General features: G+C 39.8%; 1 protein-coding gene across 1 annotated transcript in view; it reads left to right on the forward strand.

Moving 5' to 3' along the window:
• Positions 1-27814, forward strand: part of LOC117980851 (fibrous sheath CABYR-binding protein-like) — an 85978-nt gene that overhangs the window by 6650 nt on the left and 51514 nt on the right. The window contains exons 2-3 of the mRNA XM_063601717.1: positions 7201-7396; positions 27561-27636. The gene's annotated coding sequence lies outside the window, so the exon portion shown is untranslated. The remainder of the gene's footprint in view (positions 1-7200; positions 7397-27560; positions 27637-27814) is intronic.

Consider the following 27814-nt stretch of genomic DNA (forward strand, 5'->3'; position numbering starts at 1 on the left):
GAATTGTTATGTTTGACAATTTTTTATGACCTAATCATGACCGTAAATGATTTTTGATTAATTTCAGCTTAATGTCTTTTGTAGGGCACAACTGTTAAAATACAAAATTACAACAAATGTGCGTTTGCAGATCTTAATTGGCTTTTTTTTTGTGGTTCTAGAATCAGGCAGCAGTCCAGACCAAAAATGGTTCAGAATGATCTGCCACACAATATGTGCAGGTTAAATTTATAGCCAGAGAAAAAAAGTGACATACAGAAAACAGAAGTGAGGTATAGAGGTGGCTGGATTGGTTACAGACCTGGTTACAGCCCGGATTTGCCTTCTTGGAACTTGTTTTGAACAGCTGGCTGCCGGCCATTGACTGACACTCGGCTGATGTGATTGGCTGAACCGCCGCTATTTGTTACAATGATACATTCCCAAGTCAGGTTTTCAGTTTGTTTCTATAGTAAATTAGGTTGCGATTCTTCTTCTTCTTCTTCTTCTTCTTTTTTTTTTTTTAGGCGGAGTCTCGCTCTGGAGTGCAGTGGCGCGATCTCAGCTCACAGCAAGCTCCGCCTCCCGGGTTCATGCCATTCTCCTGTCCCGGCCTCCCGAGTAGCTGGGACTGCAGGCTGCCGCCACCAAGTCCCGCTAATTTTTTTGTATTTTTTTTTTTAGTAGAGACTGGGTTTCACCTTGTAAGCCATGATGGTCTCGATTTCCTGACCTCATGAGCCACCCGTCTCGGCCTCCCAAAGTGCCGGGATTACAGGCGTGAGCCACGGTGCCCAGCCGCGACTCTTTACAAGGACTCCTTGGGAGGCTTCTAAAGCCCAAATGTTGTTTGATGTAAGAATTCCTCCCTTTTGGTCAGCCTCTCAATTTTGAGATATTGATCAAAACTTTGGGCATTGGTGTCACTCTTTGTTATCGTTGTAAGTTGAGTTATTAGGACTTATTTGCTTTCAGTGTGGCATTTTCAACTTTTATTTGGTCTCAGTGCCCTCTGGGCAATAGCAGAACACTGTGTTGTGTAAGGCGGAAATAGAGCAATAGAAAATAACAACTGATTTGTTAATATCAGATTACTTCAAGTTACTTGTTTTGGTAAGAATTAAAGCAGAGGGGACTTCTTTATGCTGACTCAGGTAGACTGGAGTCTCTTCAGGGAAAAAGGGAGCTCTTTTGGGATCTATCTACTTCCTTAAAGTTTCAGCTTCGTTGTGTGTCATTCAGCGTGAGTGTCTCCATTCTGGTTTTGCCTGCTCAGTGTGGCCTAATGCAGGAGTTGTGACCAAAACAATGACCTCCCGTAATTTGTTCAACAGTTCTCCCCTTTTGGTTAGGTTCCTACCTAGGTGAGGGTGTGACTAAAAACTTAGGGCTTTAGCACTATTCTCAGTAACTATCATTTTAGGTTTCCGGTCTCAACACATCATTTAAGAAGTCAGTAAAGCTTTCTTCTATTGTGACAGCATATTTAATACTGAGAAGGAAAAGAAAATTTTTATCTAGCAAATGTGAGCTTCCTCTAAATTATCAGGTCCAGAGAGGCGTGGGAATGAGGCAGCAGTCACGTCCCATTTCCCGCTTAGCTAAATAATCATATCTTGAAGCTGCTTGCTATGTAGACTAGACTGACTGTCATCAGCTATAGATTAACCTAAGAGTGTCTTTGAATATTTTTTCCAGTGGCAAATATTTGCTTCTGTTGTATCGTAGCTGAAAGAAATGCTGGGAAACAAAATAAAGGCAAGCATTCATTAGAATAAGTGATCCAGTCACAAGGAATCAATTTGAACTTTTTTTTTTTTTTTCACAAAGTCATACTTTGAAAACATCCAGCCGTAAATTGAAATAGTCTCCAAAATGTGAATTTTTTTCCCTGGTTCTAAGATGACCAGCTTTCTTAGAGAGTCAACTACACCATAAGAAAAATGATATGACCATGTTTACACATATATGTTATCTTAACATAAAACATGTAAAAGGGGCATTTCTTTGAAAGTATGTATTAGTCTGTATAATTTACTTTGCAGTATCATGAATGCTCTTGTTTTTAAAAGTAGGAGTAGTTACTGCCAATTAATAATTTTTAGTAGAAATAATTTAGCAGATATCTGAAAAAATTACAATTTTTAAATAGAGGTTTTATTTTAAATTAGTTTTAGATTCACACAGAAATTGGGAAGAAAATGCAGATTTCCCATGTAGACGCAACCTAGTTTCCCCTCTTTTTAACATATCAACATGTATCAGATAGGTTTAACATCTTTTTTTTTTTTTTTTTTTCAGACAGAGTCTCAACCAGGCTGGAGTGCAGTGGCATGATCTCGGCTCACTGCAACCTCCGCCTCCCAGGTTCAAGCAATTCTTCTGCCTCAGCCTCCTGAGTAGCTGGTATTACAGGCGCCTGCCATCACGCCCGGCTAATTTTTGTATTTTTAGTAGAGATGAGGTTTCACCACGTTGGCCAGGCTGGTCTTGAACTCCTGATCTTAGGTGATCTGCCCGCCTCAGCCTCCCAAAGTGCTGGGATTACAGGCATGAGCCACCACTCCTGACCAACATCTTATATCATTTCTTGTCATAGTTAATGACTGGATATTACTATATTATTAAATAAGCTCACATCTTATTTGGTTTCCCTTAGTTCTGCCTTTTTCTCTCCCAGGATCCTATCTAAGATCCCATAGGACATTTAGTCATCATGTCAGGCTCTTCTTGGCTGTGGCAGTCTCTCAGACTTTACTTCTGAGGACCTGACACAGTGTTAGAAGGATTGGTGAGGTATTGTGTAGAATGTCCTCCATTGTGGTTTACTTGGGGTTTTTCTCATAATCAGCCTGGGTTTAGGGGTTTGGGGGAAGCAGAGCAGATGTGTAGTGTGTCCGCAAAAAGAGTCAAAGACTAAAATATTTGAAGAGATGTATTCTGAGCCAAATATGAGTGACCATTGCCCATGACACAGCCCTCAGGAGACCCTGAGAACATGTGCCCAAGGTCGTTGGGGTGCAGGTTGGTTCTATACATTTTAGGGAGATAGGAGACATCAATCAAGTGTATTTAAGATATATATTGGTTTGGTCCAGAAAGGTGGGACAACCCAAAGGATTAGGGTGGGGTGGGGCTTCCAGGTTATAGGTACCTTTAAAATTTTTCTGATTGGCAGTTTGTTGAAAGACTTACTATCAATAGAAAGGAGTGTCTGGGTTATGATAAGGGGTTATGGAGACCAAGGTTTTATCATGGAGATGAAGCTTCCAGGTAGCAGGCTTCAGAGAGAATAGATTGTAAATGTTTCTTATCAGATTTAAGGTCGTGTTGATGTTAAATGCTGATTGGCTTTTCCTGAATTCCAAAAGGGAGGAGGGCATACTGAGGAATGTCTGACCATCTCTTTCCCATCATAGCCTGAACCAGTCTTCCAGGTTAACTTTGGTGTCCCCTGGTGGAGAGGTGGTTGTGGGAAAGATCTTTGAATTTTATTTTTGGTTTGCAAGTGCTAGTCTAGTCACTTCATGCTCTCAAGATGTGTTATCACCATTAATGTTAACTTTTATCACTTGGTTGAGGCAGTGTTTTCAGGTTTTTCACCGTGAAGTTACTTTTTTCCCATGTCTATATTGTATGTATGCTTTTGGAGGAAGTCATCATGCAGAGCTCATACTTAAGGAATGGGGAGTTAGCCCCACCTCCTTGATGGCTGAGTGTCTATATCAGGTATTTGGAATTCTTCTGTATAAGAGATTTCTATTCAGCCCATTTGCATATCTGTTTAATCATTTATTTATACCAGTATGGATCCACAGATAGTTACTTTAATCTTTTGGTTGTTATCTAATTCTACAGTATTTTGTTGCTCTTTGTTCATACCTGTGGCCATTGGTAGCTCTTTCCACTGGCTCCTTTTACATAATTTCATGTTTTTTTTATAATGTATTTCTGTTACTTCAAAAGTACCCTGGCTCATATATTTTCTGTCCCAGTCCTAGTTTCAGCTATTTCTTCTAATAGCCCTGATTTATTTTGTTAGAGAATGGTATGAAAAACTTACATCTGGACACTAAATGTGGTCATTGCATCATGACACTTACAGCTGACAGTGCAAAGAAATATATGTGTGTCTTCTAACTTATATGTACCCACTTAATTATAAAGGTTTCTATGTGGAACCATCTGTGTATATGTTAAGCTAAATGTGAGTTTATACTTATGTTGTATATATATATTCTGACTCATTATGACAGAGATCATTCTAGGCTTCCCTATTTTTTATCTGTAACTTCTCACTGTAATCGTGAGGAACCTGGCTCCTACTATCTATCTGCCATTTATTTCATCCCTTGTACCATTGGGAACAAGGAATTCATTCTTGATCAAGATTCCAGGTTGGGACTTAATAAGAAATATATGTTTGGTCTGTGTCTGCAGTTCCTGGTACAGAGCTCCTAAAACTATTACAATTTCCTGAACAGTAGGAGCATCTTGTGTTCTAATATTTGGTCTTTGGCCCTGGTTCCTGACGCAGAGTTCCTAAATCTCTTGGAATCTCCTGGATAATAGGAATGGCTTCTGTTCTAATAAGGACACTCTGTGGGTTCCTGGATGGTTTCAGGATGGGGATGGTCACCAGGAAGACCAAGCCATGATAAGAAGGTTGTAACTTTTAGCTTAACATGCAATCCTTTGAGGGTGTGAAGGGACTGGAAATTGAGTTAATAATCTGTCATGTCTACATGATGAAGCTTCCATAAAAATTCCTAAAATATGGAATTTGGAAAGTTCCAGATCAAGGCTGACAGATTTGATGTCTAGTGAGGGCTCATCTATCATAGATAGTGCCTTCTAGCATGTCGTGACATGGCAGAATGGGGAAACGGGCTCCTAGACGCTTTTATAAGGGCACTGGTTTCATTCATGAGGACAGCACCCTCATGATCCGATCACCTCTCGGTTATCTCTGAATACCATCCCTTTGGGGATTACATTTCAAAATAGGAATTTGGGGTGGGGGTGTACACACATTGAGACCATAATAACTGGTAAACATAAGTAAGTATTTCCTAGTTCCATAAGCCATCATAGCAAATTGTCAAACCTGAAGAGGGGGTGTAGGAATGCCTAGTTTCTAGCCAAGTCATATAGAAGTTTGGGTAAACTGGGGATTCATTACTTGTGATTGGCATCTGAGGTTGTGGACAGTCTGGTGTTACTAAGCCCTTAACCTGTAGGGTGTATACTAACTCCAGGTAATCAGTGTCACAGTTGAATTACAGGATACCCAATTGTTTTCCAGAGAGTTGGAAAATTGGTTGGTGTGGGAAACACCCCCCCCCCCCACAATTTGCTGTTAAAAGTGGAATGTTCATAGTATAGAGGAAAATCATGGTTATTTTTCTTTTTACAGATATAGTGGTTTCAAAATTAACTATTATCCCTATGGGAAATAACTTTATAAAATAGAGTCCACTGTTCATGTATATAGTACATTTTGTTTTTAGTCTATGGATTCTACTCATTTCCAGCTCAGCACCTTTGGCCCACCACTTGCAACATACATTGGTAATACAGTTAGATTCTTGGTTGCACTCTGTATTTTGTCCTTAGATACTTCCACATCCTAAATAATTTAATTTGTGTAGATTGTGATTTGTTCTTTGTGCATTAAAATTCTGTGGGTTTTATCAAATGCATACTGTCAGATATCCACTACTGAAGTAGCATACAGAATACTTCAGATCCCCACCCCAGACAGTCACTGATCTGACTATCATCTCTTTGGTTGTGCTTTTTCCAGAATGTCATATGAATGGAGTCATATAATGTATAGCATCTTCATACTGCCACCCTTTACTTAGCAACATAGATGCAAGATTCATTCATTTCTTTTCATGGATTGACAGTTCATTCCTTTCTGTTGGTGAATGGCATTCCATTGCATGGTTGTACTTCAAATTGATTATGCATTCAGCTATTGAAGAATGTTCTGATTACTTCAAGTTTTGGCCATGATGAGTAGAGTGGCTCGTATATAATTACATGCTAGTTTTTGTTTGAACATAATTTTTCAAAGCAGCTGTCTAAACATACACAATTTAGGGGTGCATTTGTTGGATTGTAAGGTAAGACTTGTTTATCTTTGGGAAAAACTGTCAAACTGTTTCCCAAAGTGGCTGTACCCATTCATGCATTCTGCCAGTAATGAATGGCCGTACCTATTGTTCTTCAACCTCCAATTGTTACTGTTGAGCTTTTTTAAGAGTCCCACAGTTGTACTAGGTGTGCAGTGATATCTCAGCATTATTTTAATTTCCAGTCTCCTAATGAGATATATTGAGCATCCTTTTGTGTGATTATGTGCTATCTGTATATTTTCTTTTTTTTCTTTTTTGTTTTTTTTTTATTGAGATAGAGTCTTGTTCTGTCACTCAGGCTGGAGTGCAGTGGCGTGATCTTGGCTCACTGCAACCTCCACCTCCGATGTTCAAGCAATTCTCTTGCATCAGCCTCCCAAGTAGCTGGGATTACAGGCACCCACCACCGTGCCTGGCTAATTTTTTTGTATTTTTAGTAGAGAGGGGGTATCACTGTGTTGGCCGGGCTGATCTCAAATTCCTGACCTCAGGTGACTCACCCGCCTCAGCCTCCCAAAGTGCTGGGGTTATAGGCATGAGCCAACACACCTGGCCTGCTATCTATATATTTTATTTGGCTGGATGTCTGTTCAGATATTTACCCAGTTTTATTTGGGCCTTTAGTTTTCTTAGTGTTCGTTTGAAGAGTTGTTTGTGTATTTTCAATACAGTTTTTAAAATCACGTTTGTATTTTGTAAATATCTTCTCACAGTGTGTCTTGTCTTTTTGTTCTCTGAATAGGGTTTTTCATAGTAGAAAATTTAGTTTTATAAAGTCTGTTCTCAGTATTTTCACGAATTGGCACTTGATGCTGTGTGTTAAAACTCAACACCAAATCCAATGTCTCTTAGGTTTTCTTTTAGATTATTTATAGTTTTGCATTTCAAGTTGTAGTCTCTGGACTATTTTGAGTAGGTTTTGGTGTTTTAATTTGTGTATAGAGTCACTTCATTCTATATGGCTTCCAAATAATTCTTCCATCACCATTTATGGGAAAGGTATGGATATAGTGGCCTTTATTTCGGTTTGAATTTCCAAAATTATGAAACTGAATAAACTGAATATTGAATTTTATAGGTATTTCAGGACAGCCAGGAGGGGGCGCACATCCGCCGAGAAACTGTGAGCAAGAGCGTCTGTGCTGAACCATGGCTCCACCAGAGGGCGCGCGATCCCGCCCCAACCAACTTCCCGCTGAGGTGCCAGAAGCAGCGAGGAGCTTCAACTTCCTCAGGGCAGCACGAGGGTCATGTTAATTTGGTGTTCTTCATTGGTGAGTAAAAAGCTCCTGTCCACGGCCCTGAGTGCCAAGGAGTGAGTCTTTAGAGTACTCAGCAGAGGAAGAAATTAATCTAGAAAAATAAAACCCCCAAATCTCACTGTTTGGAGTATACCCTAGTATCATGGTCAACGTCCAAGACACAGTGGCTACTAATATATATTCTTACAGTGGCCTCTAATATAATAATCACACTGTGCTCTACATTACTATGATACCCACACCGTGCCCTAACACCCATATAATATTCGCACCATGCCCTAACACTGATGTAATCCACACCATCGCTTCCAATACTAATGTAATAATATCCACACCATGCCCTATCACTGATCTAGTCCACACCATCGCTTCCAATACTAATGTAATAATATTCACACCATGCCCTATCACTGATCTAATCCACACCATCGCTTCCAATACTAATGTAATAATATCCACACCATGCCCTATCACTGATCTAATCCACACCATCGCTTCAAATACTAATGTAGTAATATCCACATCATGCCCTATCACTGATCTAGTCCACACCATCGCTTCCAATACTAATGTAATAATATCCACACCATGCCCTATCACTGATCTAATCCACACCATCACTTCCAATACTAATGTAATAATATCCACACCAAGCCCTCCCACTCATCTAATCCACACCGTCCCTTCTAATACTAATGTAATAATATCCACACCATGCCCTATCACTGATCTAATGCACACCATCGCTTCTAATACTAATGTAAAAATATCCACATCATGCCCTACCACTAATGTAACGCACAGCATTGCTTCTAATACTAATGTAATAATATCCGCACCATGCCCTACCACTCATCTAATCCACAACATCCCTTCTAATACTAATGAAATAATATCCACACCATGACCTATCACCGATCTAATGCACACCATCGCTTCTACTACTAATGTAATAATACCCATACCATGCCCTATCACTGATCTAATCCACACCATCGCTTCCAATACTAATGTAATAATATCCACACCATGCCCTAACACTCATCTAATCCACACCATCGCTTCTAATACTAACGTAATAATATCCACACCATGCCCTAACACTGAGGTAATCCACACCATCGCTTCCAATACTAATGTAATAATATCCACACCATGCCCTATCACTGATCTAATCAACACCATCGCTTCCAATACTAATGTAATAATATCCACACCAGGCCCTAACACTCATCTAATCCACACCATCGCTTCCAATACTAATGTAATCATATCCACAACATGCCCTATCACTGATCTAATCCACACCATCACTTCCAATAGTAATGTAATAATATCCACACCATGCCCTACAACTCATCTAATCCACACCATCCCTTCTAATACTAATGTAATAATATCCACACCATGCCCTATCACTGATCTAATGCACACCATCGCTTCTAATACTAATGTAAAAATATCCACATCATGCCCTACCACTAATCTAACGGACAGCATTGCTTCTAATACTAATGTAATAATATCCGCACCATGCCCTACCACTCATCTAATCCACACCATCCCTTCTAATACTAATGTAATAATATCCACACGATGCCCTACCACTCATCTAATCCACAACATCCCTTCTAATACTAATGAAATAATATCCACACCATGACCTATCACCGATCTAATGCACACCATCGCTTCTACTACTAATGTAATAATACCCACACCATGCCCTATCACTGATCTAATCCACACCATAACCTCCAATACTAATGTAATAATATCCACACCTTGCGCTATCACTGATCTAATCCACACCATCGCTTCCAATACTAATGTAATAATATCCACACCATGCCCTAACACTCATCTAATCCACACCATCGCTTCTAATACTAACGTAATAATATCCACACCATGCCCTAACACTGAGGTAATCCACAACATCGCTTCCAATACTAATGTAATAATATCCACAGCATGCCCTATCACTGATCTAATCAACACCATCGCTTCCAATACTAATGTAATAATATCCACACCAGGCCCTAAGACTCATCTAATCCACACCATCGCTTCCAATACTAATGTAATCATATCCACAACATGCCCTATCACTGATCTAATCCACACCATCACTTCCAATAGTAATGTAATAATATCCACACCATGCCCTACAACTCATCTAATCCACACCATCCCTTCTAATACTAATGTAATAATATCCACACCATGCCCTATCACTGATCTAATGCACACCATCGCTTCTAATACTAACGTAATAATATCCACATCATGCCCTATCACTGATCTAATGCACACCATCGCTTCTAATACTAATGTAATAATATCCACACCATGCCGTAACACTCATCTAATCCACACCATCGCTTCCAATACTAATGTAATAATATCCATGCCATGCCCTATCACTGATCTAGTCCACACCATCGCGTCCAATACTAATGTAGTAATATCCACATCATGCCCTATCACTTATCTAGTCCACACCATCGCTTCCAATACTAATGTAGTAATATCCACACCATGCCCTATCACTGATCTTGTCCCCACCATTGCTTCTAATACTAAAGTAATAATATCCACACCATGACCTATCACTGATCTAGTGCATACCATCATTTCTAATACTAATGTAATAATATCCACAGCATGCCATAACACTCATCTAATCCACACCATCGCTTCTAATACTAACGTAATAATATTCACACCATGCCCTAACACTGATCTAATCCACACCATCACTTCCAATACTAATGTAATACTACCCACACCATGCCCTATCACTGATCTAGTCCACACCATCGCTTCCAATACTAATGTAATAATATCCACACCATGCCTTATCACTGATCTAGTCCACACCATTGTTTCTAATACTAATGTAATAATATCCACAGCATGCCCTAAGACTCATCTAATCCACACCATCACTTCTAATACTAACGTAATAATATCCACACCATGCCCTAACACTGATCTAATCCACACCATCGCTTCCAATACTAATGTAATGATATCCACACCATGCCCTATCACTGATCTAATCAACACCATCGCTTCCAATACTAATGTAATAATATCCACATCATGCCCTATCACTGATCTAGTCCACACCATCGCTTCCAATACTAATGTAATCATATCCACAACATGCCCTATCACTGATCTAATCCACACCATCACTTCCAATAGTAATGTAATAATATCCACACCATGCCATACCACTCATCTAATCCACACCATCCCTTCTAATACTAATGTAATAATATCCACAGCATGACCTATCACTGATCTAATGCACACCATCGCTTCTAATACTAATGTAATAATATCCACACCATGCGCTATCACTGATTTAATCAACACCATCGCTTCTAATACTAATGAAGTAATATCCACACCATGCCCTCCCACTCATCTAATCCACACCATCCCTTCTAATACTAATGTAATAATATCCACACCATGACCTGTCACTGATCTAATCCACACCATCACTTCCAATACAAATGTAATAATATCCACACCTTGCGCTATCACTGATCTAATCAACACCATCGCTTCCAATACTAATGTAATAATATCCACACCATGCCCTAACACTCATCTAATCCACACCATCGCTTCCAATACTAATGTAATAATATCCACGCCATGCCCTATCACTGATCTAGTCCACACCATCGCTTCCAATACTAATGTAATAATATCCACAGCATGCCATAACACTCATCTAATCCACACCATCGCTTCTAATACTAACGTAATAATATCCACACCATGCCCCCTAACACTGATCTAATCCACACCATCGCTTCCAATACTAATGTAATAATACCCACACCATGCCCTATCACTGATCTAGTCCACACCATCGCTTCCAATACTAATGTAATAATATCCACACCATGCCTTATCACTGATCTAGTCCACACCATTGTTTCTAATACTAATGTAATAATATCCACAGCATGCCCTATCACTCATCTAATCCACACCATCACTTCTAATACTAACGTAATAATATCCACACCATGCCCTAACACTGATCTAATCCACACCATCGCTTCCAATAGTAATGTAATAATATCCACACCATGCCCTATCACTGATCTAGTCCACACCATCGCTTCCAATACTAATGTAATAATATCCACATCATGCCCTATCACTGATCTAGTCCACACCATCGCTTCCAATGCTAATGTAATAATATGCACAACATGCCCTATCATTGATCTAATCAACACCATCGCTTCCAATACTAATGTAGTAATATCCACATCATGCCCTATCACTGATCTAGTCCACACCATCGCTTCCAATACTAATGTAATCATGTCCACACCATGCACTATCACTGATCTAATGCACACCATCGCTTCCAATACTAATGTAATAATATCCACACCATGCGCTATCACTGATCTAATCCACACCATCACTTCCAATACTAATGTAGTAATATCCACATCATGCCCTATCACTGATCTAGTCCACACCATTGCTTCCAATACTACTGTAATAATATCCACACCATGCCCTAACACTGATCTAATCCACACCATCACTTCCAATAGTAATGTAATAATATCCACACCATGCCCTACCACTCATCTAATCCACACCATCCCTTTTAATACTAATGTAATAATATCCACACCATGCCCTATCACTGATCTAATGCACACCATCGCTTCTAATACTAACGTAATAATATCCACATCATGCCCTATCACTGATCTAATGCACACCATCGCTTCTAATACTAATGTTATAATATCCACACCATGCCCTAACACTCATCTAATCCACAGCATCGCTTCCAATACTAATGTAATAATATCCACACCATGCCCTAACACTCATCTAATCCACACCATCGCTTCTAATACTAATGTAATAATATCCACACCATGCCCTATCACTGATCTAATGCACACCATCGCTTCCAATACTAATGTAATAATATCCACACCATGCCCTACCACTCATCTAATCCACACCATCCCTTCTAATACTAATGTAATAATGTCCACACCATGCCCTATCACTGATCTAATGCACACCATCGCTTCTAATACTAATGTAATAATATCCACACCATGCCCTTACACTGATCTAATCCACACCATCGCTTCTAATACTAATGTTGTGATATCCACACCATGCCCTCCCACTCATCTAATCCACACCATCCCTTCTAATACTAATGTAATAATATCCACACCATGACCTATCACTGATCTAATGCACACCATCGCTTCTAATACTAATGTAATAATATCCACACCATGCCCTATCACTCATCTAATCCACACCATCTCTTCCAATACTAATGTAATAATATCCACACCATGCCCTATCACTCATCTAATCCACACCATCTCTTCCAATACTAATGTAATAATATCCACACCTTGCACTATCACTGATCTTGTCCCCACCATTGCTTCTAATACGAAAGTAATAATATCCACACCATGCCCTATCACTGATCTAGTCCATACCATCATTTTTAATACTAATGTATTAATATCCACAACATGCCATAACACTCATCTAATCCACACCATCGCTTCTAATACTAACATAATAATATCCACACCATGTCCTAACACTGATCTAATCCACACCATCGCTTCCAATACTAATGTAATAATACCCACACCATGCCCTATCACTGATCTAGTCCACAACATCGCTTCCAATACTAATGTAATAATATCCACACCATGCCTTATCACTGATCTAGTCCACACCATTGTTTCTAATACTAATGTAATAATATCCACAGCATGCCCTAAGACTCATCTAATCCACACCATCGCTTCTAATACTAACGTAATAATATCCACACCATGCCCTAACACTCATATAATCCACACCATAGCTTCCAATACTAATGTAATAATATCCACACCATGCCCTATCACTGATCTAATCAACACCATCGCTTCCAATACTAATGTAATAATATCCACACCATGCCCTAACACTCATCTAATCCACACCATCGCTTCCAATACTAATGTAATAATATCCACATCATGTCCTATCACTGATCTAGTCCACACCATCGCTTCCAATACTAATGTAATCATGTCCACACCATGCACTATCACTGATCTAATGCACACCATCGCTTCCAATACTAATGTAATAATATCCACACCATGCCCTATCACTGATCTAATCCACACCATCACTTCCAATACTAATGTAGTAATATCCACATCATGCCCTATCACTGATCTAGTCCACACCATTGCTTCCAATACTACTGTAATAATATCCACACCATGCCCTAACACTGATCTAATCCACACCATCACTTCCAATACTAATGTAATAATATCCACACCATGCCCTACCACTCATCTAATCCACACCATCCCTTCTAATACTAATGTAATAATATCCACACCATGCCCTAACACTCATCTAATCCACACTATCGCTTCTAATACTAATGTAATAATATCCACATCATGCCCTACCACTAATGTAACGCACAGCATCGCTTCTAATACTAATGTAATAATATCCGCACCATGCCCTAACACTCATCTAATCCACACCATCGCTTCTAATACTAATGTAATAATATCCACACCATGCCCTACCACTCATCTAATCCACCCCATCCCTTCTAATACTAATGTAATCATATCCACACCATGCCCTATCACTGATCTAATACACACCATCGCTTCTAATACTAATGTAGTAATATCCCCACCATGCCCTACCACTCATCTAATCCACACCATCCCTTCTAATACTAATGTAATAATATCCACACCATGCCCTATCACTGATCTAATCCACACCATCACTTCCAATACTAGTGTAATAATATCCACACCCTGCGCTATCACTGATCTAATCAACACCATCGCTTCCACTACTAATGTAATAATATCCACACCATGCCCTAACACTCATCTAATCCACACCATCGCTTCCAATACTAACGTAATAATATCCACACCATGCCCTAACACTGATGTAATCCACACCATCGCTTCCAATACCAATGTAATAATATCCACACCATGCCCTATCACTGATCTAATCCACAACATCGCTTCCAATACTAATGTAATAATATCCACATCATGCCCTATCACTGATCTAGTCCACACCATCGCTTCCAATACTAATGTAATCATATCCACAACATGCCTTATCACTGATCTAATCCACACCATCACTTCCAATAGTAATGTAATAATATCCACACCATGCCCTACAACTCATCTAATCCACACCATCCCTTCTAATACTAATGTAATAATATCCACACCATGCCCTATCACTGATCTAATGCACACCATCGCTTCTAATACTAACGTAATAATATCCACATCATGCCCTATCACTGATCTAATGCACACCATCGCTTCTAATACTAATGTTATAATATCCACACCATGCCCTAACACTCATCTAATCCACAGCATCGCTTCCAATACTAATGTAATAATATCCACACCATGCCCTAACACTCATCTAATCCACACCATCGCTTCTAATACTAATGTAATAATATCCACACCATGCCCTATCACTGATCTAATGCACACCATCGCTTCCAATACTAATGTAATAATATCCACACCATGCCCTACCACTCATCTAATCCACACCATCCCTTCTAATACTAATGTAATAATGTCCACACCATGCCCTATCACTGATCTAATGCACACCATCGCTTCTAATACTAATGTAATAATATCCACACCATGCCCTTACACTGATCTAATCCACACCATCGCTTCTAATACTAATGTTGTGATATCCACACCATGCCCTCCCACTCATCTAATCCACACCATCCCTTCTAATACTAATGTAATAATATCCACACCATGACCTATCACTGATCTAATGCACACCATCGCTTCTAATACTAATGTAATAATATCCACACCATGCCCTATCACTCATCTAATCCACACCATCTCTTCCAATACTAATGTAATAATATCCACACCATGCCCTATCACTCATCTAATCCACACCATCTCTTCCAATACTAATGTAATAATATCCACACCTTGCACTATCACTGATCTTGTCCCCACCATTGCTTCTAATACGAAAGTAATAACATCCACACCATGCCCTATCACTGATCTAGTCCATACCATCATTTTTAATACTAATGTATTAATATCCACAACATGCCATAACACTCATCTAATCCACACCATCGCTTCTAATACTAACATAATAATATCCACACCATGTCCTAACACTGATCTAATCCACACCATCGCTTCCAATACTAATGTAATAATATCCACACCATGCCCTATCACTGATGAATTCCACACCATCGCTTCCAATACTAATGTAGTAATATCCACACCATGCCCTATCACTGATCTAGTCCAAACCATTGCTTCCAATACTAATGTAATAATATCCACACCATGCCCTATCACTGATCTGGTCCACACCATCGCTTCTAATACTAATGTAATAATATCCACAGCATGCCCTAACACTCATCTAATCCACAACATCGCTTCTAATACTAATGTAACAATATCCACACCATGCCCTGTCACTGATCTAATCCACACCATCGCTTCCAATACTAATGTAATAATATCCACACCATGCCCTATCACTGATCTAATCCACACCATCGCTTCCAATACTAATGAAGTAATATCCACACCATGCCCTATCACTGATCTAATCCACACAATCGTTTCCAATACTAATGTAACAATATCCACACCATGCCCTATCACTGATCTAATCCACACCATCGCTTCCAATACTAATGTAGTAATATCCACACCATGCCCTATCACTGATCTAATCCACACAATCGTTTCCAATACTAATGTAACAATATCCACACCATGCCCTATCACTGATCTAGTCCACACCATCGCTTCCAATACTAATGTAATAATATCCACACCATGCCCTGTCACTGATCTATTCCACACCATCGCTTCGAATACTAATGTAATAATATCCACATCATGCCCTGTCACTGATCTAATCCACACCATCGCTTCCAATACTAATGTAATAATATCCACACCATGCCCTATCACTGATCTAGTCCACACCATCGCTTCCACTACTAATGTAATAACATCCACACCATGCCCTATCACAGATCTAATCCACACCATCGCTTTCTATACTAATGTAATAATATCCACACCATGCCCTATCACTGATGTATTCCACACCATCGCTTCCAATACTAATGTAAAAATATCCACACCATGCCCTATCACTGATCTAGTTCTCCCCATCGCTTCCAATACTAATGTAATAATATCCACACCATGCCCTGTCACTGATCTATTCCACACCATCGCTTCCAATACTAATGTAATAATATCCACACCATGCCCTGTCACTGATCTAATCCACACCATCGCTTCCAATACTAATGTAATAATATCCACACCATGCCCTATCACTGATCTAGTCCACACCATCGCTTCTAGTACTAATGTAGTAATATCCACACCATGCCCTATCACTGATCTAGTCCAAACCATCGCTTCCAATACTAATGTAGTAATATCCACACCATCCCCTATCACTGATCTAGTCCACACCATCGCTTCTAATACTAATGTAATAATATCCACAGCATGCCCTAACACTCATCTAATCCACACCATCGCTTCTAACACTAATATAACAATATCCACACCATGCCCTATCACTGATCTAATCCACACCATCGCTTCCAATACTAATGTAGTAATATCCACACCATTCCCTATCACTGATCTAGTCCACACCATCACTTCCAATACTAATGTAATAATATCCACACCATGCCCTATCACTGATCTAGTCTACACCATCGCTTCCAGTACTAATGTAATAATATCCACACCATGCCCTATCACTGATCTTGTCCACAGCATCGCTTCCAATACTAATGTAATAATATCCACAACATGCCCTATCACTCATCTGGTCCACACCATCGCTTCTAATACTAATGTAATAATATCCACAGCATGCCCTACCACTCATCTAATCCACATCATCGCTTCTAATACTAATGTAAGAATATCCACACCATGCCCTATCACTGATCTAATCCACACAATCGCTTCCAGTACTAATGTAACAATATCCACACCATGCCCTATCACTGATCTAATCCACACCATCGATTCCAGTACTAATGTAATAATATCCACACCATGACCTATCACTGATCTAATCCACACCATCACTTCCAATACTAATGTAATAATATCCACACCATGCCCTATCAGTGATCTAGTCCACACCATCGCTTCCAATACTAATGTAGTAATATCCACACCATGCCCTATCACTGATCTAGTCCACACCATCGCTTCCAATAGTAATTTGATAATATCCACACGATGCCCTATCACTGATGTAATCCACATCATCGCTTCCAAAACTAATGTAATAATATCGACATCATGCCCTAACACTGATCTAATCCACACCATCACTTCCAATACTAATGTAATAATATCCACACCATGCCCTATAACTGATGTAATCCACACCATCTCTTCCAATACTAATGTAGTAATATACACACCATGCCCTATCACTGATGTAATCCACACCATCGCTTCCAATACTAGTGTAATAATATCCACCTCATGCCCTAACACTGATCTAATCCACACCATCGCTTCCAATACTAATGTAATAATATCCACACCATGCCCTGTCACTGATCTAGTCTACACCATCGCTTCCAATACTAATGAAATAACATCCAAACCATGCCCTATCACCGATGTAATCGACACCATCGCTTCCAATAGTAATGTAATAATATCCACACCATGCCCTATCACTGATCTAGTCCACACCATCGCTTCCAATACTAATGTAATAATATCCACACCATGACCTATCACTGATCTAGTCCACACCATCGCTTCCAATACTAATGTAATAATATCCACACCATGCACTATCACTGATCTAATCCACACCATGGCTTCCAATAGTAATGTAATAATATCCACACCATGCCCTATAACTCATCTAATCCACAGCATCGCTTCTAATACTAATGTAACAATATCCACACCATGCCCTATCACTGATCTAATCCACACCATGGCTTCCAGTACTAATGTAGTAATATCCACACCATGCCCTATCACTGATCTAGTCCACACCATCGCTTCTAATACTAATGTAATAATATCCACAGCTTCCCTATCACTGATCTAGTCCACACCATCGCTTCCAATACTAATGTAATAATATCCGCAGCATGCCCTATCACTGATCTAGTCCACACCATCGCTTCCAATACTAATGTAGTAATATCCACACCATGCCCTAACACTGATCTAATCCACACCATCGCTTCCAATACTAATGTAATAATATCCACAGCATGCCCTATCACTGATCTAGTCCACACCATCGCTTCCAATACTAATGTAGTAATATCCACACCATGCCCTATCACTGATCTAGTCCACCCCATTGCTTCCAATACTAATGTAATAATATACACACCATGCCCTATCACTGATCTAGTCCACACCATCGCTTCTAATACTAATGTAATAATATCCACAGCATGCCCTAACACTCATCTAATCCACACCATCGCTTCTAATACTAATGTAACAATATTCACACCATGCCCTATCACTGATCTAATCCACACCATCGATTCCAATACTAATGTAACAATATTCACACCATGCCCTATCACTGATCTAATCCACACCATCGATTCCAATACTAATGTATTAATATCCACACCATGACCTATCACTGATCTAATCCACACCATCACTTCCAATACTAGTGTAATAATATCCACCTCATGCCCTAACACTGATCTAATCCACACCATCGCTTCCAATACTAATGTAATAATATCCACACCATGCCCTGTCACTGATCTAGTCTACACCATCGCTTCCAATACTAATGAAATAACATCCAAACCATGCCCTATCACCGATGTAATCGACACCATCGCTTCCAATAGTAATGTAATAATATCCACACCATGCCCTATCACTGATCTAGTCCACACCATCGCTTCCAATACTAATGTAATAATATCCACACCATGACCTATCACTGATCTAGTCCACACCATCGCTTCCAATACTAATGTAATAATATCCACACCATGCACTATCACTGATCTAATCCACACCATGGCTTCCAATAGTAATGTAATAATATCCACACCATGCCCTATCACTCATCTAATCCACAGCATCGCTTCTAATACTAATGTAACAATATCCACACCATGCCCTATCACTGATCTAATCCACACCATGGCTTCCAGTACTAATGTAGTAATATCCACACCATGCCCTATCACTGATCTAGTCCACACCGGCGCTTCGAATACTAATGTATTAATATCCACACCATGTCGTATCTCTCATCTAATCCACACCATCGCTTCCAATACTAATGTAATTATATCCACACCATGCCCTATCACTGATCTAGTCAACACCATCGTTTCCAATATTAACGTAATAATATCCACATCATGCCCTATCACTTATCTCGTCCACACCATCGCTTCCAATACTAAGGTAGGAATACCACACCATGCCCTATCACTGATATAGTCCACACCATCGCTTCCAATACTAATGTAATAATATCCACACCATCCCCTATCACTGATCTAGTCCACACCATCGCTTCTAATACTAATGTAATAATATCCACAGCATGCCCTAACACTCATCTAATCCACACCATCGCCTCTAACACTAATATAACAATATCCACACCATGCCCTATCACTGATCTAGTCCACACCATCGCTTCTAATACTAATGTAATAATATCCACAGCTTCCCTATCACTGATCTAGTCCACACCATCGCTTCCAATACTAATGTAATAATATCCACAGCATGCCCTATCACTGATCTAGTCCACACCATCGCTTCCAATACTAATGTAGTAATATCCACACCATGCCCTAACACTGATCTAATCCACACCATCGCTTCCAATACTAATGTAATAATATCCACAGCATGCCCTATCACTGATCTAGTCCACACCATCGCTTCCAATACTAATGTAGTAATATCCACACCATGCCCTATCACTGATCTAGTCCACCCCATTGCTTCCAATACTAATGTAATAATATACACACCATGCCCTATCACTGATCTAGTCCACACCATCGCTTCTCATACTAATGTAATAATATCCACAGCATGCCCTAACACTCATCTAATCCACACCATCGCTTCTAATACTAATGTAACAATATTCACACCATGCCCTATCACTGATCTAATCCACACCATCGATTCCAATACTAATGTAACAATATTCACACCATGCCCTATCACTGATCTAATCCACACCATCGATTCCAATACTAATGTATTAATATCCACACCATGACCTATCACTGATCTAATCCACACCATCGCTTCCAATACTAATGTCATAATATCCACACCATGCCCTATCACTGAACTAGTCCACACCATCGCTTCTAATACTAATGTAATAATATCCACACCATGCCCTATCACTGATCTAGTCCACACCATCGCTTCCAATACTAATGTAGTAATATCCACACCATGCCCTATCACTGATCTAGTCCACACCATCGCTTCCAATACTAATGTAGTAATATCCACACCATGCCCTATCACTGATCTAATCCACACCATCACTTCCAATACTAATGTAGTAATATCCACACCATGCCCTATCACTGATCTAATCCACACCATCGCTTCAAATACTAATGTAATAATATCCACACCATGCCCTATCACTGATCTAATCCACACCATCGCTTCCAATACTAATGTAGTAATATCCACACCATGCCCTATCACTGATCTAGTCCACACCATCCCTTCCAATACTAACGTGGTAATATCCACACCTTGCCCTATCACTGATCTAGTCCACACTATCGCTTCCAATACTGATGTAATAATATCATTACCATGCCCTATCACTGATCTAGTCCACACCATCGCTTCCAATACTAATGTAATAATATCCACACCATGCCGTATCACTGATCTAGTCCACACCATCGCTTCCAATACTAATGTAATAATATCCACACCATGCCGTATCACTGATCTAGTCCACACCATCGCTTCCAATACTAATGTAATAATATCCACACCATGCCCTGTCACTGATCTAATCCACACTATCGCTTCCAATACTAATGTAATAATATCCACACCATGCCCTATCACTGATCTAGTCCACACCATCGCTTCCAATAGTAATGTAATAATATCCACACCATGCCCTATCACTCATCTAATCCACACCATCGCTTCCAATACTAATGTAATAATATCCACACCATGCCCTGTCACTGATCTAATCCACACTATCGCTTCCAATACTAATGTAATAATATCCACACCATGCCCTATCACTGATCTAATCCACACCATCGCTTACAGTACTAATGTAGTAATATCCACAGCATGCCCTATCACTAATCCAATCCACAGCATCGCTTCTAATACTAATGTAATAATATCCACAGCATGCCCTATCACTGATCTAATCCACACCATCGCTTCCAATACTAATGTAGTAATATCCACACCATGCCCTATCACTGATCTAGTCCACACCATCCCTTCCAATACTAACGTGGTAATATCCACACCTTGCCCTATCACTGATCTAGTCCACACTATCGCTTCCAATACTGATGTAATAATATCATTACCATGCCCTATCACTGATCTAGTCCACACCATCGCTTCCAATACTAATGTAATAATATCCACACCATGCCGTATCACTGATCTAGTCCACACCATCGCTTCCAATACTAATGTAATAATATCCACACCATGCCGTATCACTGATCTAGTCCACACCATCGCTTCTAATACTAATGTAATAATATCCACACCATGCCCTATCACTCATCTAATCCACACCATCGCTTCCAATACTAATGTAATAATATCCACACCATGCCCTGTCACTGATCTAATCCACACTATCGCTTCCAATACTAATGTAATAATATCCACACCATGCCCTATCACTGATCTAGTCCACACCATCGCTTCCAATAGTAATGTAATAATATCCACACCATGCCCTATCACTCATCTAATCCACACCATCGCTTCCAATACTAATGTAATAATATCCACACCATGCCCTGTCACTGATCTAATCCACACCATCCCTTCCAATACTAATGTCATAATATCCACACCATGCCCTATCACTGATCTAGTCCACACCATCGCTTTCAATACTAATGTAATAATATCCACACCATGCCCTCTCACTGATCTAGTGCACACCATCGCTTCCAATACTAATGTAATAATATCCACACCATGCCCTGTCACTGATCTAATCCACACCATCGCTTCCAATACTAATGTATTAATATCCACACCATGACCTATCACTGATCTAATCCACACCATCGCTTCCAATACTAATGTAATAATATCCACACCATGCCCTATCACTGATCTAATCCACACCATCCCTTCCAATACTAATGTCATAATATCCACACCATGCCCTATCTCTGATCTAGTCCACACTATCGCTTCCAATACTAATGTAATAATATCCACACCATGCCCTAGCACTGATGTATTCCACACCATCGCTTCCAAAACTAATGTAATAATATCCACACCATGCCCTGTCACTGATCTATTCCACACCATCGCTTCCAATACTAATGTAATAATATCCACACCATGCCCTGTCACTGATCTAATCCACACCATCGCTTCCAATACTAATGTAATAATATCCACACCATGCCCTATCACTGATCTAGTCCACAACATCGCTTCTAATACTAATGTAATAATATCCACAGCATGCCCTAACACTCATCTAATCCACACCATGGCTTCTAATACTAATGTAACAATATCCACACCATGCCCTATCACTGATCTAATCCACACCATCGCTTCCAATACTAATGTAATAATATCCACACCATGCCCTATCACTGATCTAATCCACACTATCGCTTCCAATAGTAATGTAATAATATCCACACCATGCCCTATCACTGATCTAGTCCACACTATCGCTTCCAATACTAATGTAATAATATTCACACCATGCCCTATCACTGATCTAGTCCACACCATCGCTTCCAATACTAATGTAGTAATATCCACACCATGCCCTATCACTGATCTAGTCCACACCATCGCTTCCAATACCAATGTAATAATATCCACACCATCCCCTATCACTGATCTAGTCCACACCATCGCTTCTAATACTAATGTAATAATATCCACAGCATGCCCTAACACTCATCTAATCCACACCATTGCCTCTAACACTAATATAACAATATCCACACCATGCCCTATCACTGATCTAATCCACACCATCGCTTCCAATACTAATGTAGTAATATCCACACCATGCCCTATCACTGATCTAATCCACACAATCGTTTACAATACTAATGTAACAATATCCACACCATGCCCTATCACTGATCTAATCCACACCATCGATTCCAATACTAATGTAATAATATCCATACCATGACCTATCTCTGATCTAATCCACACCATCGCTCCCAATACTAATGTAATAATATCCACACCATGCCCTATCACTTATCTAATCCACACCATCGCTTCCAATACTAATGTAATAATATCCACACCATGCCCTATCACTGATCTAATCCACACCATCGCTTCCAATACTAATGTAGTAATATCCACACCATGCCCTATCGCTGATCTAATCCACACAATCGTTTCCAGTACTAATGTAACAATATCCACACCATGCCCTATCACTGATCTAATCCACACCGTCGATTCCAATACTAATGTAATAATATCCATACCATGACCTATCTCTGATCTAATCCACACCATCGCTCCCAATACTAATGTAATAATATCCACACCATGCCCTATCACTGATGTAATCCACACCATCGCTTCCAATACTAATGTAATAATATCCACACCATGCCGTATCACTGATCTAGTCCACACCATCGCTTCCAATACTAATGTAATAATATCCACACCATGCCCTATCACTGATCTAGTCCACACCATCGCTTCCAATACTAATGTAAGAATATCCATACCATGCCCTGTCACTGATCTAATGCACACCATCGCTTCCTATTCTAATGTAATAATATCCACACCATGCCCTAACACTGATCTAATCCACACCATCGCTTCCAATACTAATGTAATAATATCCACAGCATGCCCTATCACTGATCTAGTCCACACCATCGCTTCCAATACTAATGTAGTAATATCCACACCATGCCCTATCACTGATCTAGTCCACCCCATTGCTTCCAATACTAATGTAATAATATGCACACCATGCCCTATCACTGATCTAGTCCACACCATCGCTTCTAATACTAATGTAATAATATCCACAGCATGCCCTAACGCTCATCTAATCCACACCATCGCTTCTAATACTAATGTAACAATATTCACACCATGCCCTATCACTGATCTAATCCACACCATTGATTCCAATACTAATGTAACAATATTCACACCATGCCCTATCACTGATCTAATCCACACCATCGATTCCAATACTAATGTATTAATATCCACACCATGACCTATCACTGATCTAATCCACACCATCGCTTCCAATACTAATGTCATAATATCCACACCATGCCCTGTCACTGATGTAATCCACACCATCCCTTCCAATACTAATGTCATAATATCCACACCATGCCCTATCACTGAACTAGTCCACACCATCGCTTCCAATACTAATGTAATAATATCCACACCATGCCCTATCACTGATCTAGTCCACACCATCGCTTCCAATACTAATATAGTAATATCCACACCATGCCCTATCACTGATCTAGTCCACACCATCGCTTCCAATACTAATGTAGTAATATCCACACCATGCCCTATCACTGATCTAATCCACACCATCACTTCCAATACTAATGTAGTAATATCCACACCATGCCCTATCACTGATCTAATCCATACCATCGCTTCCAATTCTAATGTAATAATATCCACACCATGCCCTGTCACTGATCTAATCCACACCATCGCTTCCAATACTAATGTAATAATATCCACACCATGCCCTATCACTGATCTAATCCACACCATCGCTTCGAATACTAATGTAGTAATATCCACACCATGCCCTATCACTGATCTAGTCCACACCATCTCTTCCAATACTAACGTGGTAATATCCACACCATGCCCTATCACTGATCTAGTCCACACTATCGCTTCCAATACTAATGTAATAATATCATTACCATGCCCTATCACTGATCTAGTCCACACCATCACTTCCAATACTAATGTAATAATATCCACACCATGCCGTATCACTGATCTAGTCCACACCATCGCTTCCAATACTAATGTAATAATATCCACACCATGCCCTGTCACTGATCTAATCCACACTATCGCTTCCAATACTAATGTAATAATATCCACACCATGCCCTATCACTGATCTAATCCACACCATCGCTTACAGTACTAATGTAGTAATATCCACAGCATGCCCTATCACTAATCCAATCCACAGCATCGCTTCTAATACTAATGTAATAATATCCACAGCATGCCGTATCACTGATCTAATCCACTGCATCGCTTCCAATACTAATGTGATAATATCCACACAATGCCCTATCACTGATCTAGTCCACACCATCGCTTCCAATACTAATGTAGTAATATCGACACCATGCCCTATCACTGATCTAGTCCACACCATCGCTTCCAGTACTAATGTAGTAATATCCACACCATGCCCTATCTCTGATCTAGTCCACACCATCGCTTCCAATACTAATGTAATAATATCCACACCATGCCCTATCACTGATCTAGTCCACACCATCGCTTTCAATACTAATGTAGTAATATCCACACCATGCCCTATCTCTGATCTAGTCCACACCATCGCTTCCAATACTAATGTAATAATATCCACACCATGCCCTATCACTGATCTAGTCCACACCATCGCTTCCAATACTAATGTAGTAATATCCACAGCATGCCCTATCACTGATCTAATCCACACCATCGCTTCCAATACTAATGTAGTAATATCCACACCATGCCCTATCACTGATCTAATCCACACCATCGCTTCCAATACTAATGTAATAATTTCCACACGATGCCCTATCAGTGATCTAATCCACACCATTGCTTCCAATACTAATGTAATAATATCCACACCATGCCCTATCACTGATATAGTCCACACCATCGCTTCCAATACTAATGTAATAATATCCACACCATGCCCTATCACTGATCTATTCCACACCATTGCTTCCAATGCTAATGTAATAATATCCACACCATGCCCTATCACTGATCTAATCCACACCATCGCTTCCAATGCTAATGTAATAATATCCGCACCATGCCCTATCACTGATCTAATCCTCACCATCGCTTCCAATAGTATTGTAATAATATCCACACCATGCCCTATCACTGATCTAGTCCCCACCATCGCTTCCAATACTAATGTAGTAATATCCACACCATGCCCTATCACTGATCTAGTCTACACCATCGCTTCCAATACTAATGTAATAATATCCACACCATGCCCTAACACTGATCTAGTCCCCACCATCGCTTCCAATACTAATGTAGTAATATCCACACCATGCCCTAACACTGATCTAGTCCCCACCATCGCTTCCAATACTAATGTAGTAATATCAACACCATGCCCTAACAGTAATGTAATATCTGCACCATTCCCCAACACCAATACAATATCCACACCATTCCCTAATGCTAATCTAAATGTCCATACCATGCCCTAACACTAATATATTGACATAATGGCCTCTAATACTAATAAATATAATAATATCTACTGAGTGGACTCTGTTGACATTGAGACTTTTTTAAGGGTTTTACAGCTTTGGCTGAACTATAGCCTCTGCCGTGGATTTTGATGATGTGTCTGCTTTCCTGGCATGGTATTGACATGGTTGTTTTAAAAAGTAACTTAGTTTCCAATAGTGTCATATTTCTAGGCAACTTCCCGTAGTAGTACAAAGTACAACTTGTTTCTTCCCTTTGATTCCCCAACAGTTATTGCTGCACCAGATTTGCAGTGTCGCACAAAATACTGCGGTATATTGCACTGAAAGCATGGACACTCTCCCAGGTAACTACCACATAACCGCTAGATCAGGAAATCAGCATTGTTCCTACATGATAATTCGGTCCACAAACTCACTTCACTTTTACCTCCTGCCACACTTGGGAGTATAATGTGTTTTTTTTTTTTTTTTTTTTTTTCCATTCGGATCCAGTTTTCTTTTCCTGGAACTGTTCCCCAGACT

Source organism: Pan paniscus, chromosome X (genome assembly GCF_029289425.2).
Source record: "Pan paniscus chromosome X, NHGRI_mPanPan1-v2.0_pri, whole genome shotgun sequence".
Lineage (NCBI taxonomy): Eukaryota > Metazoa > Chordata > Mammalia > Primates > Hominidae > Pan > Pan paniscus.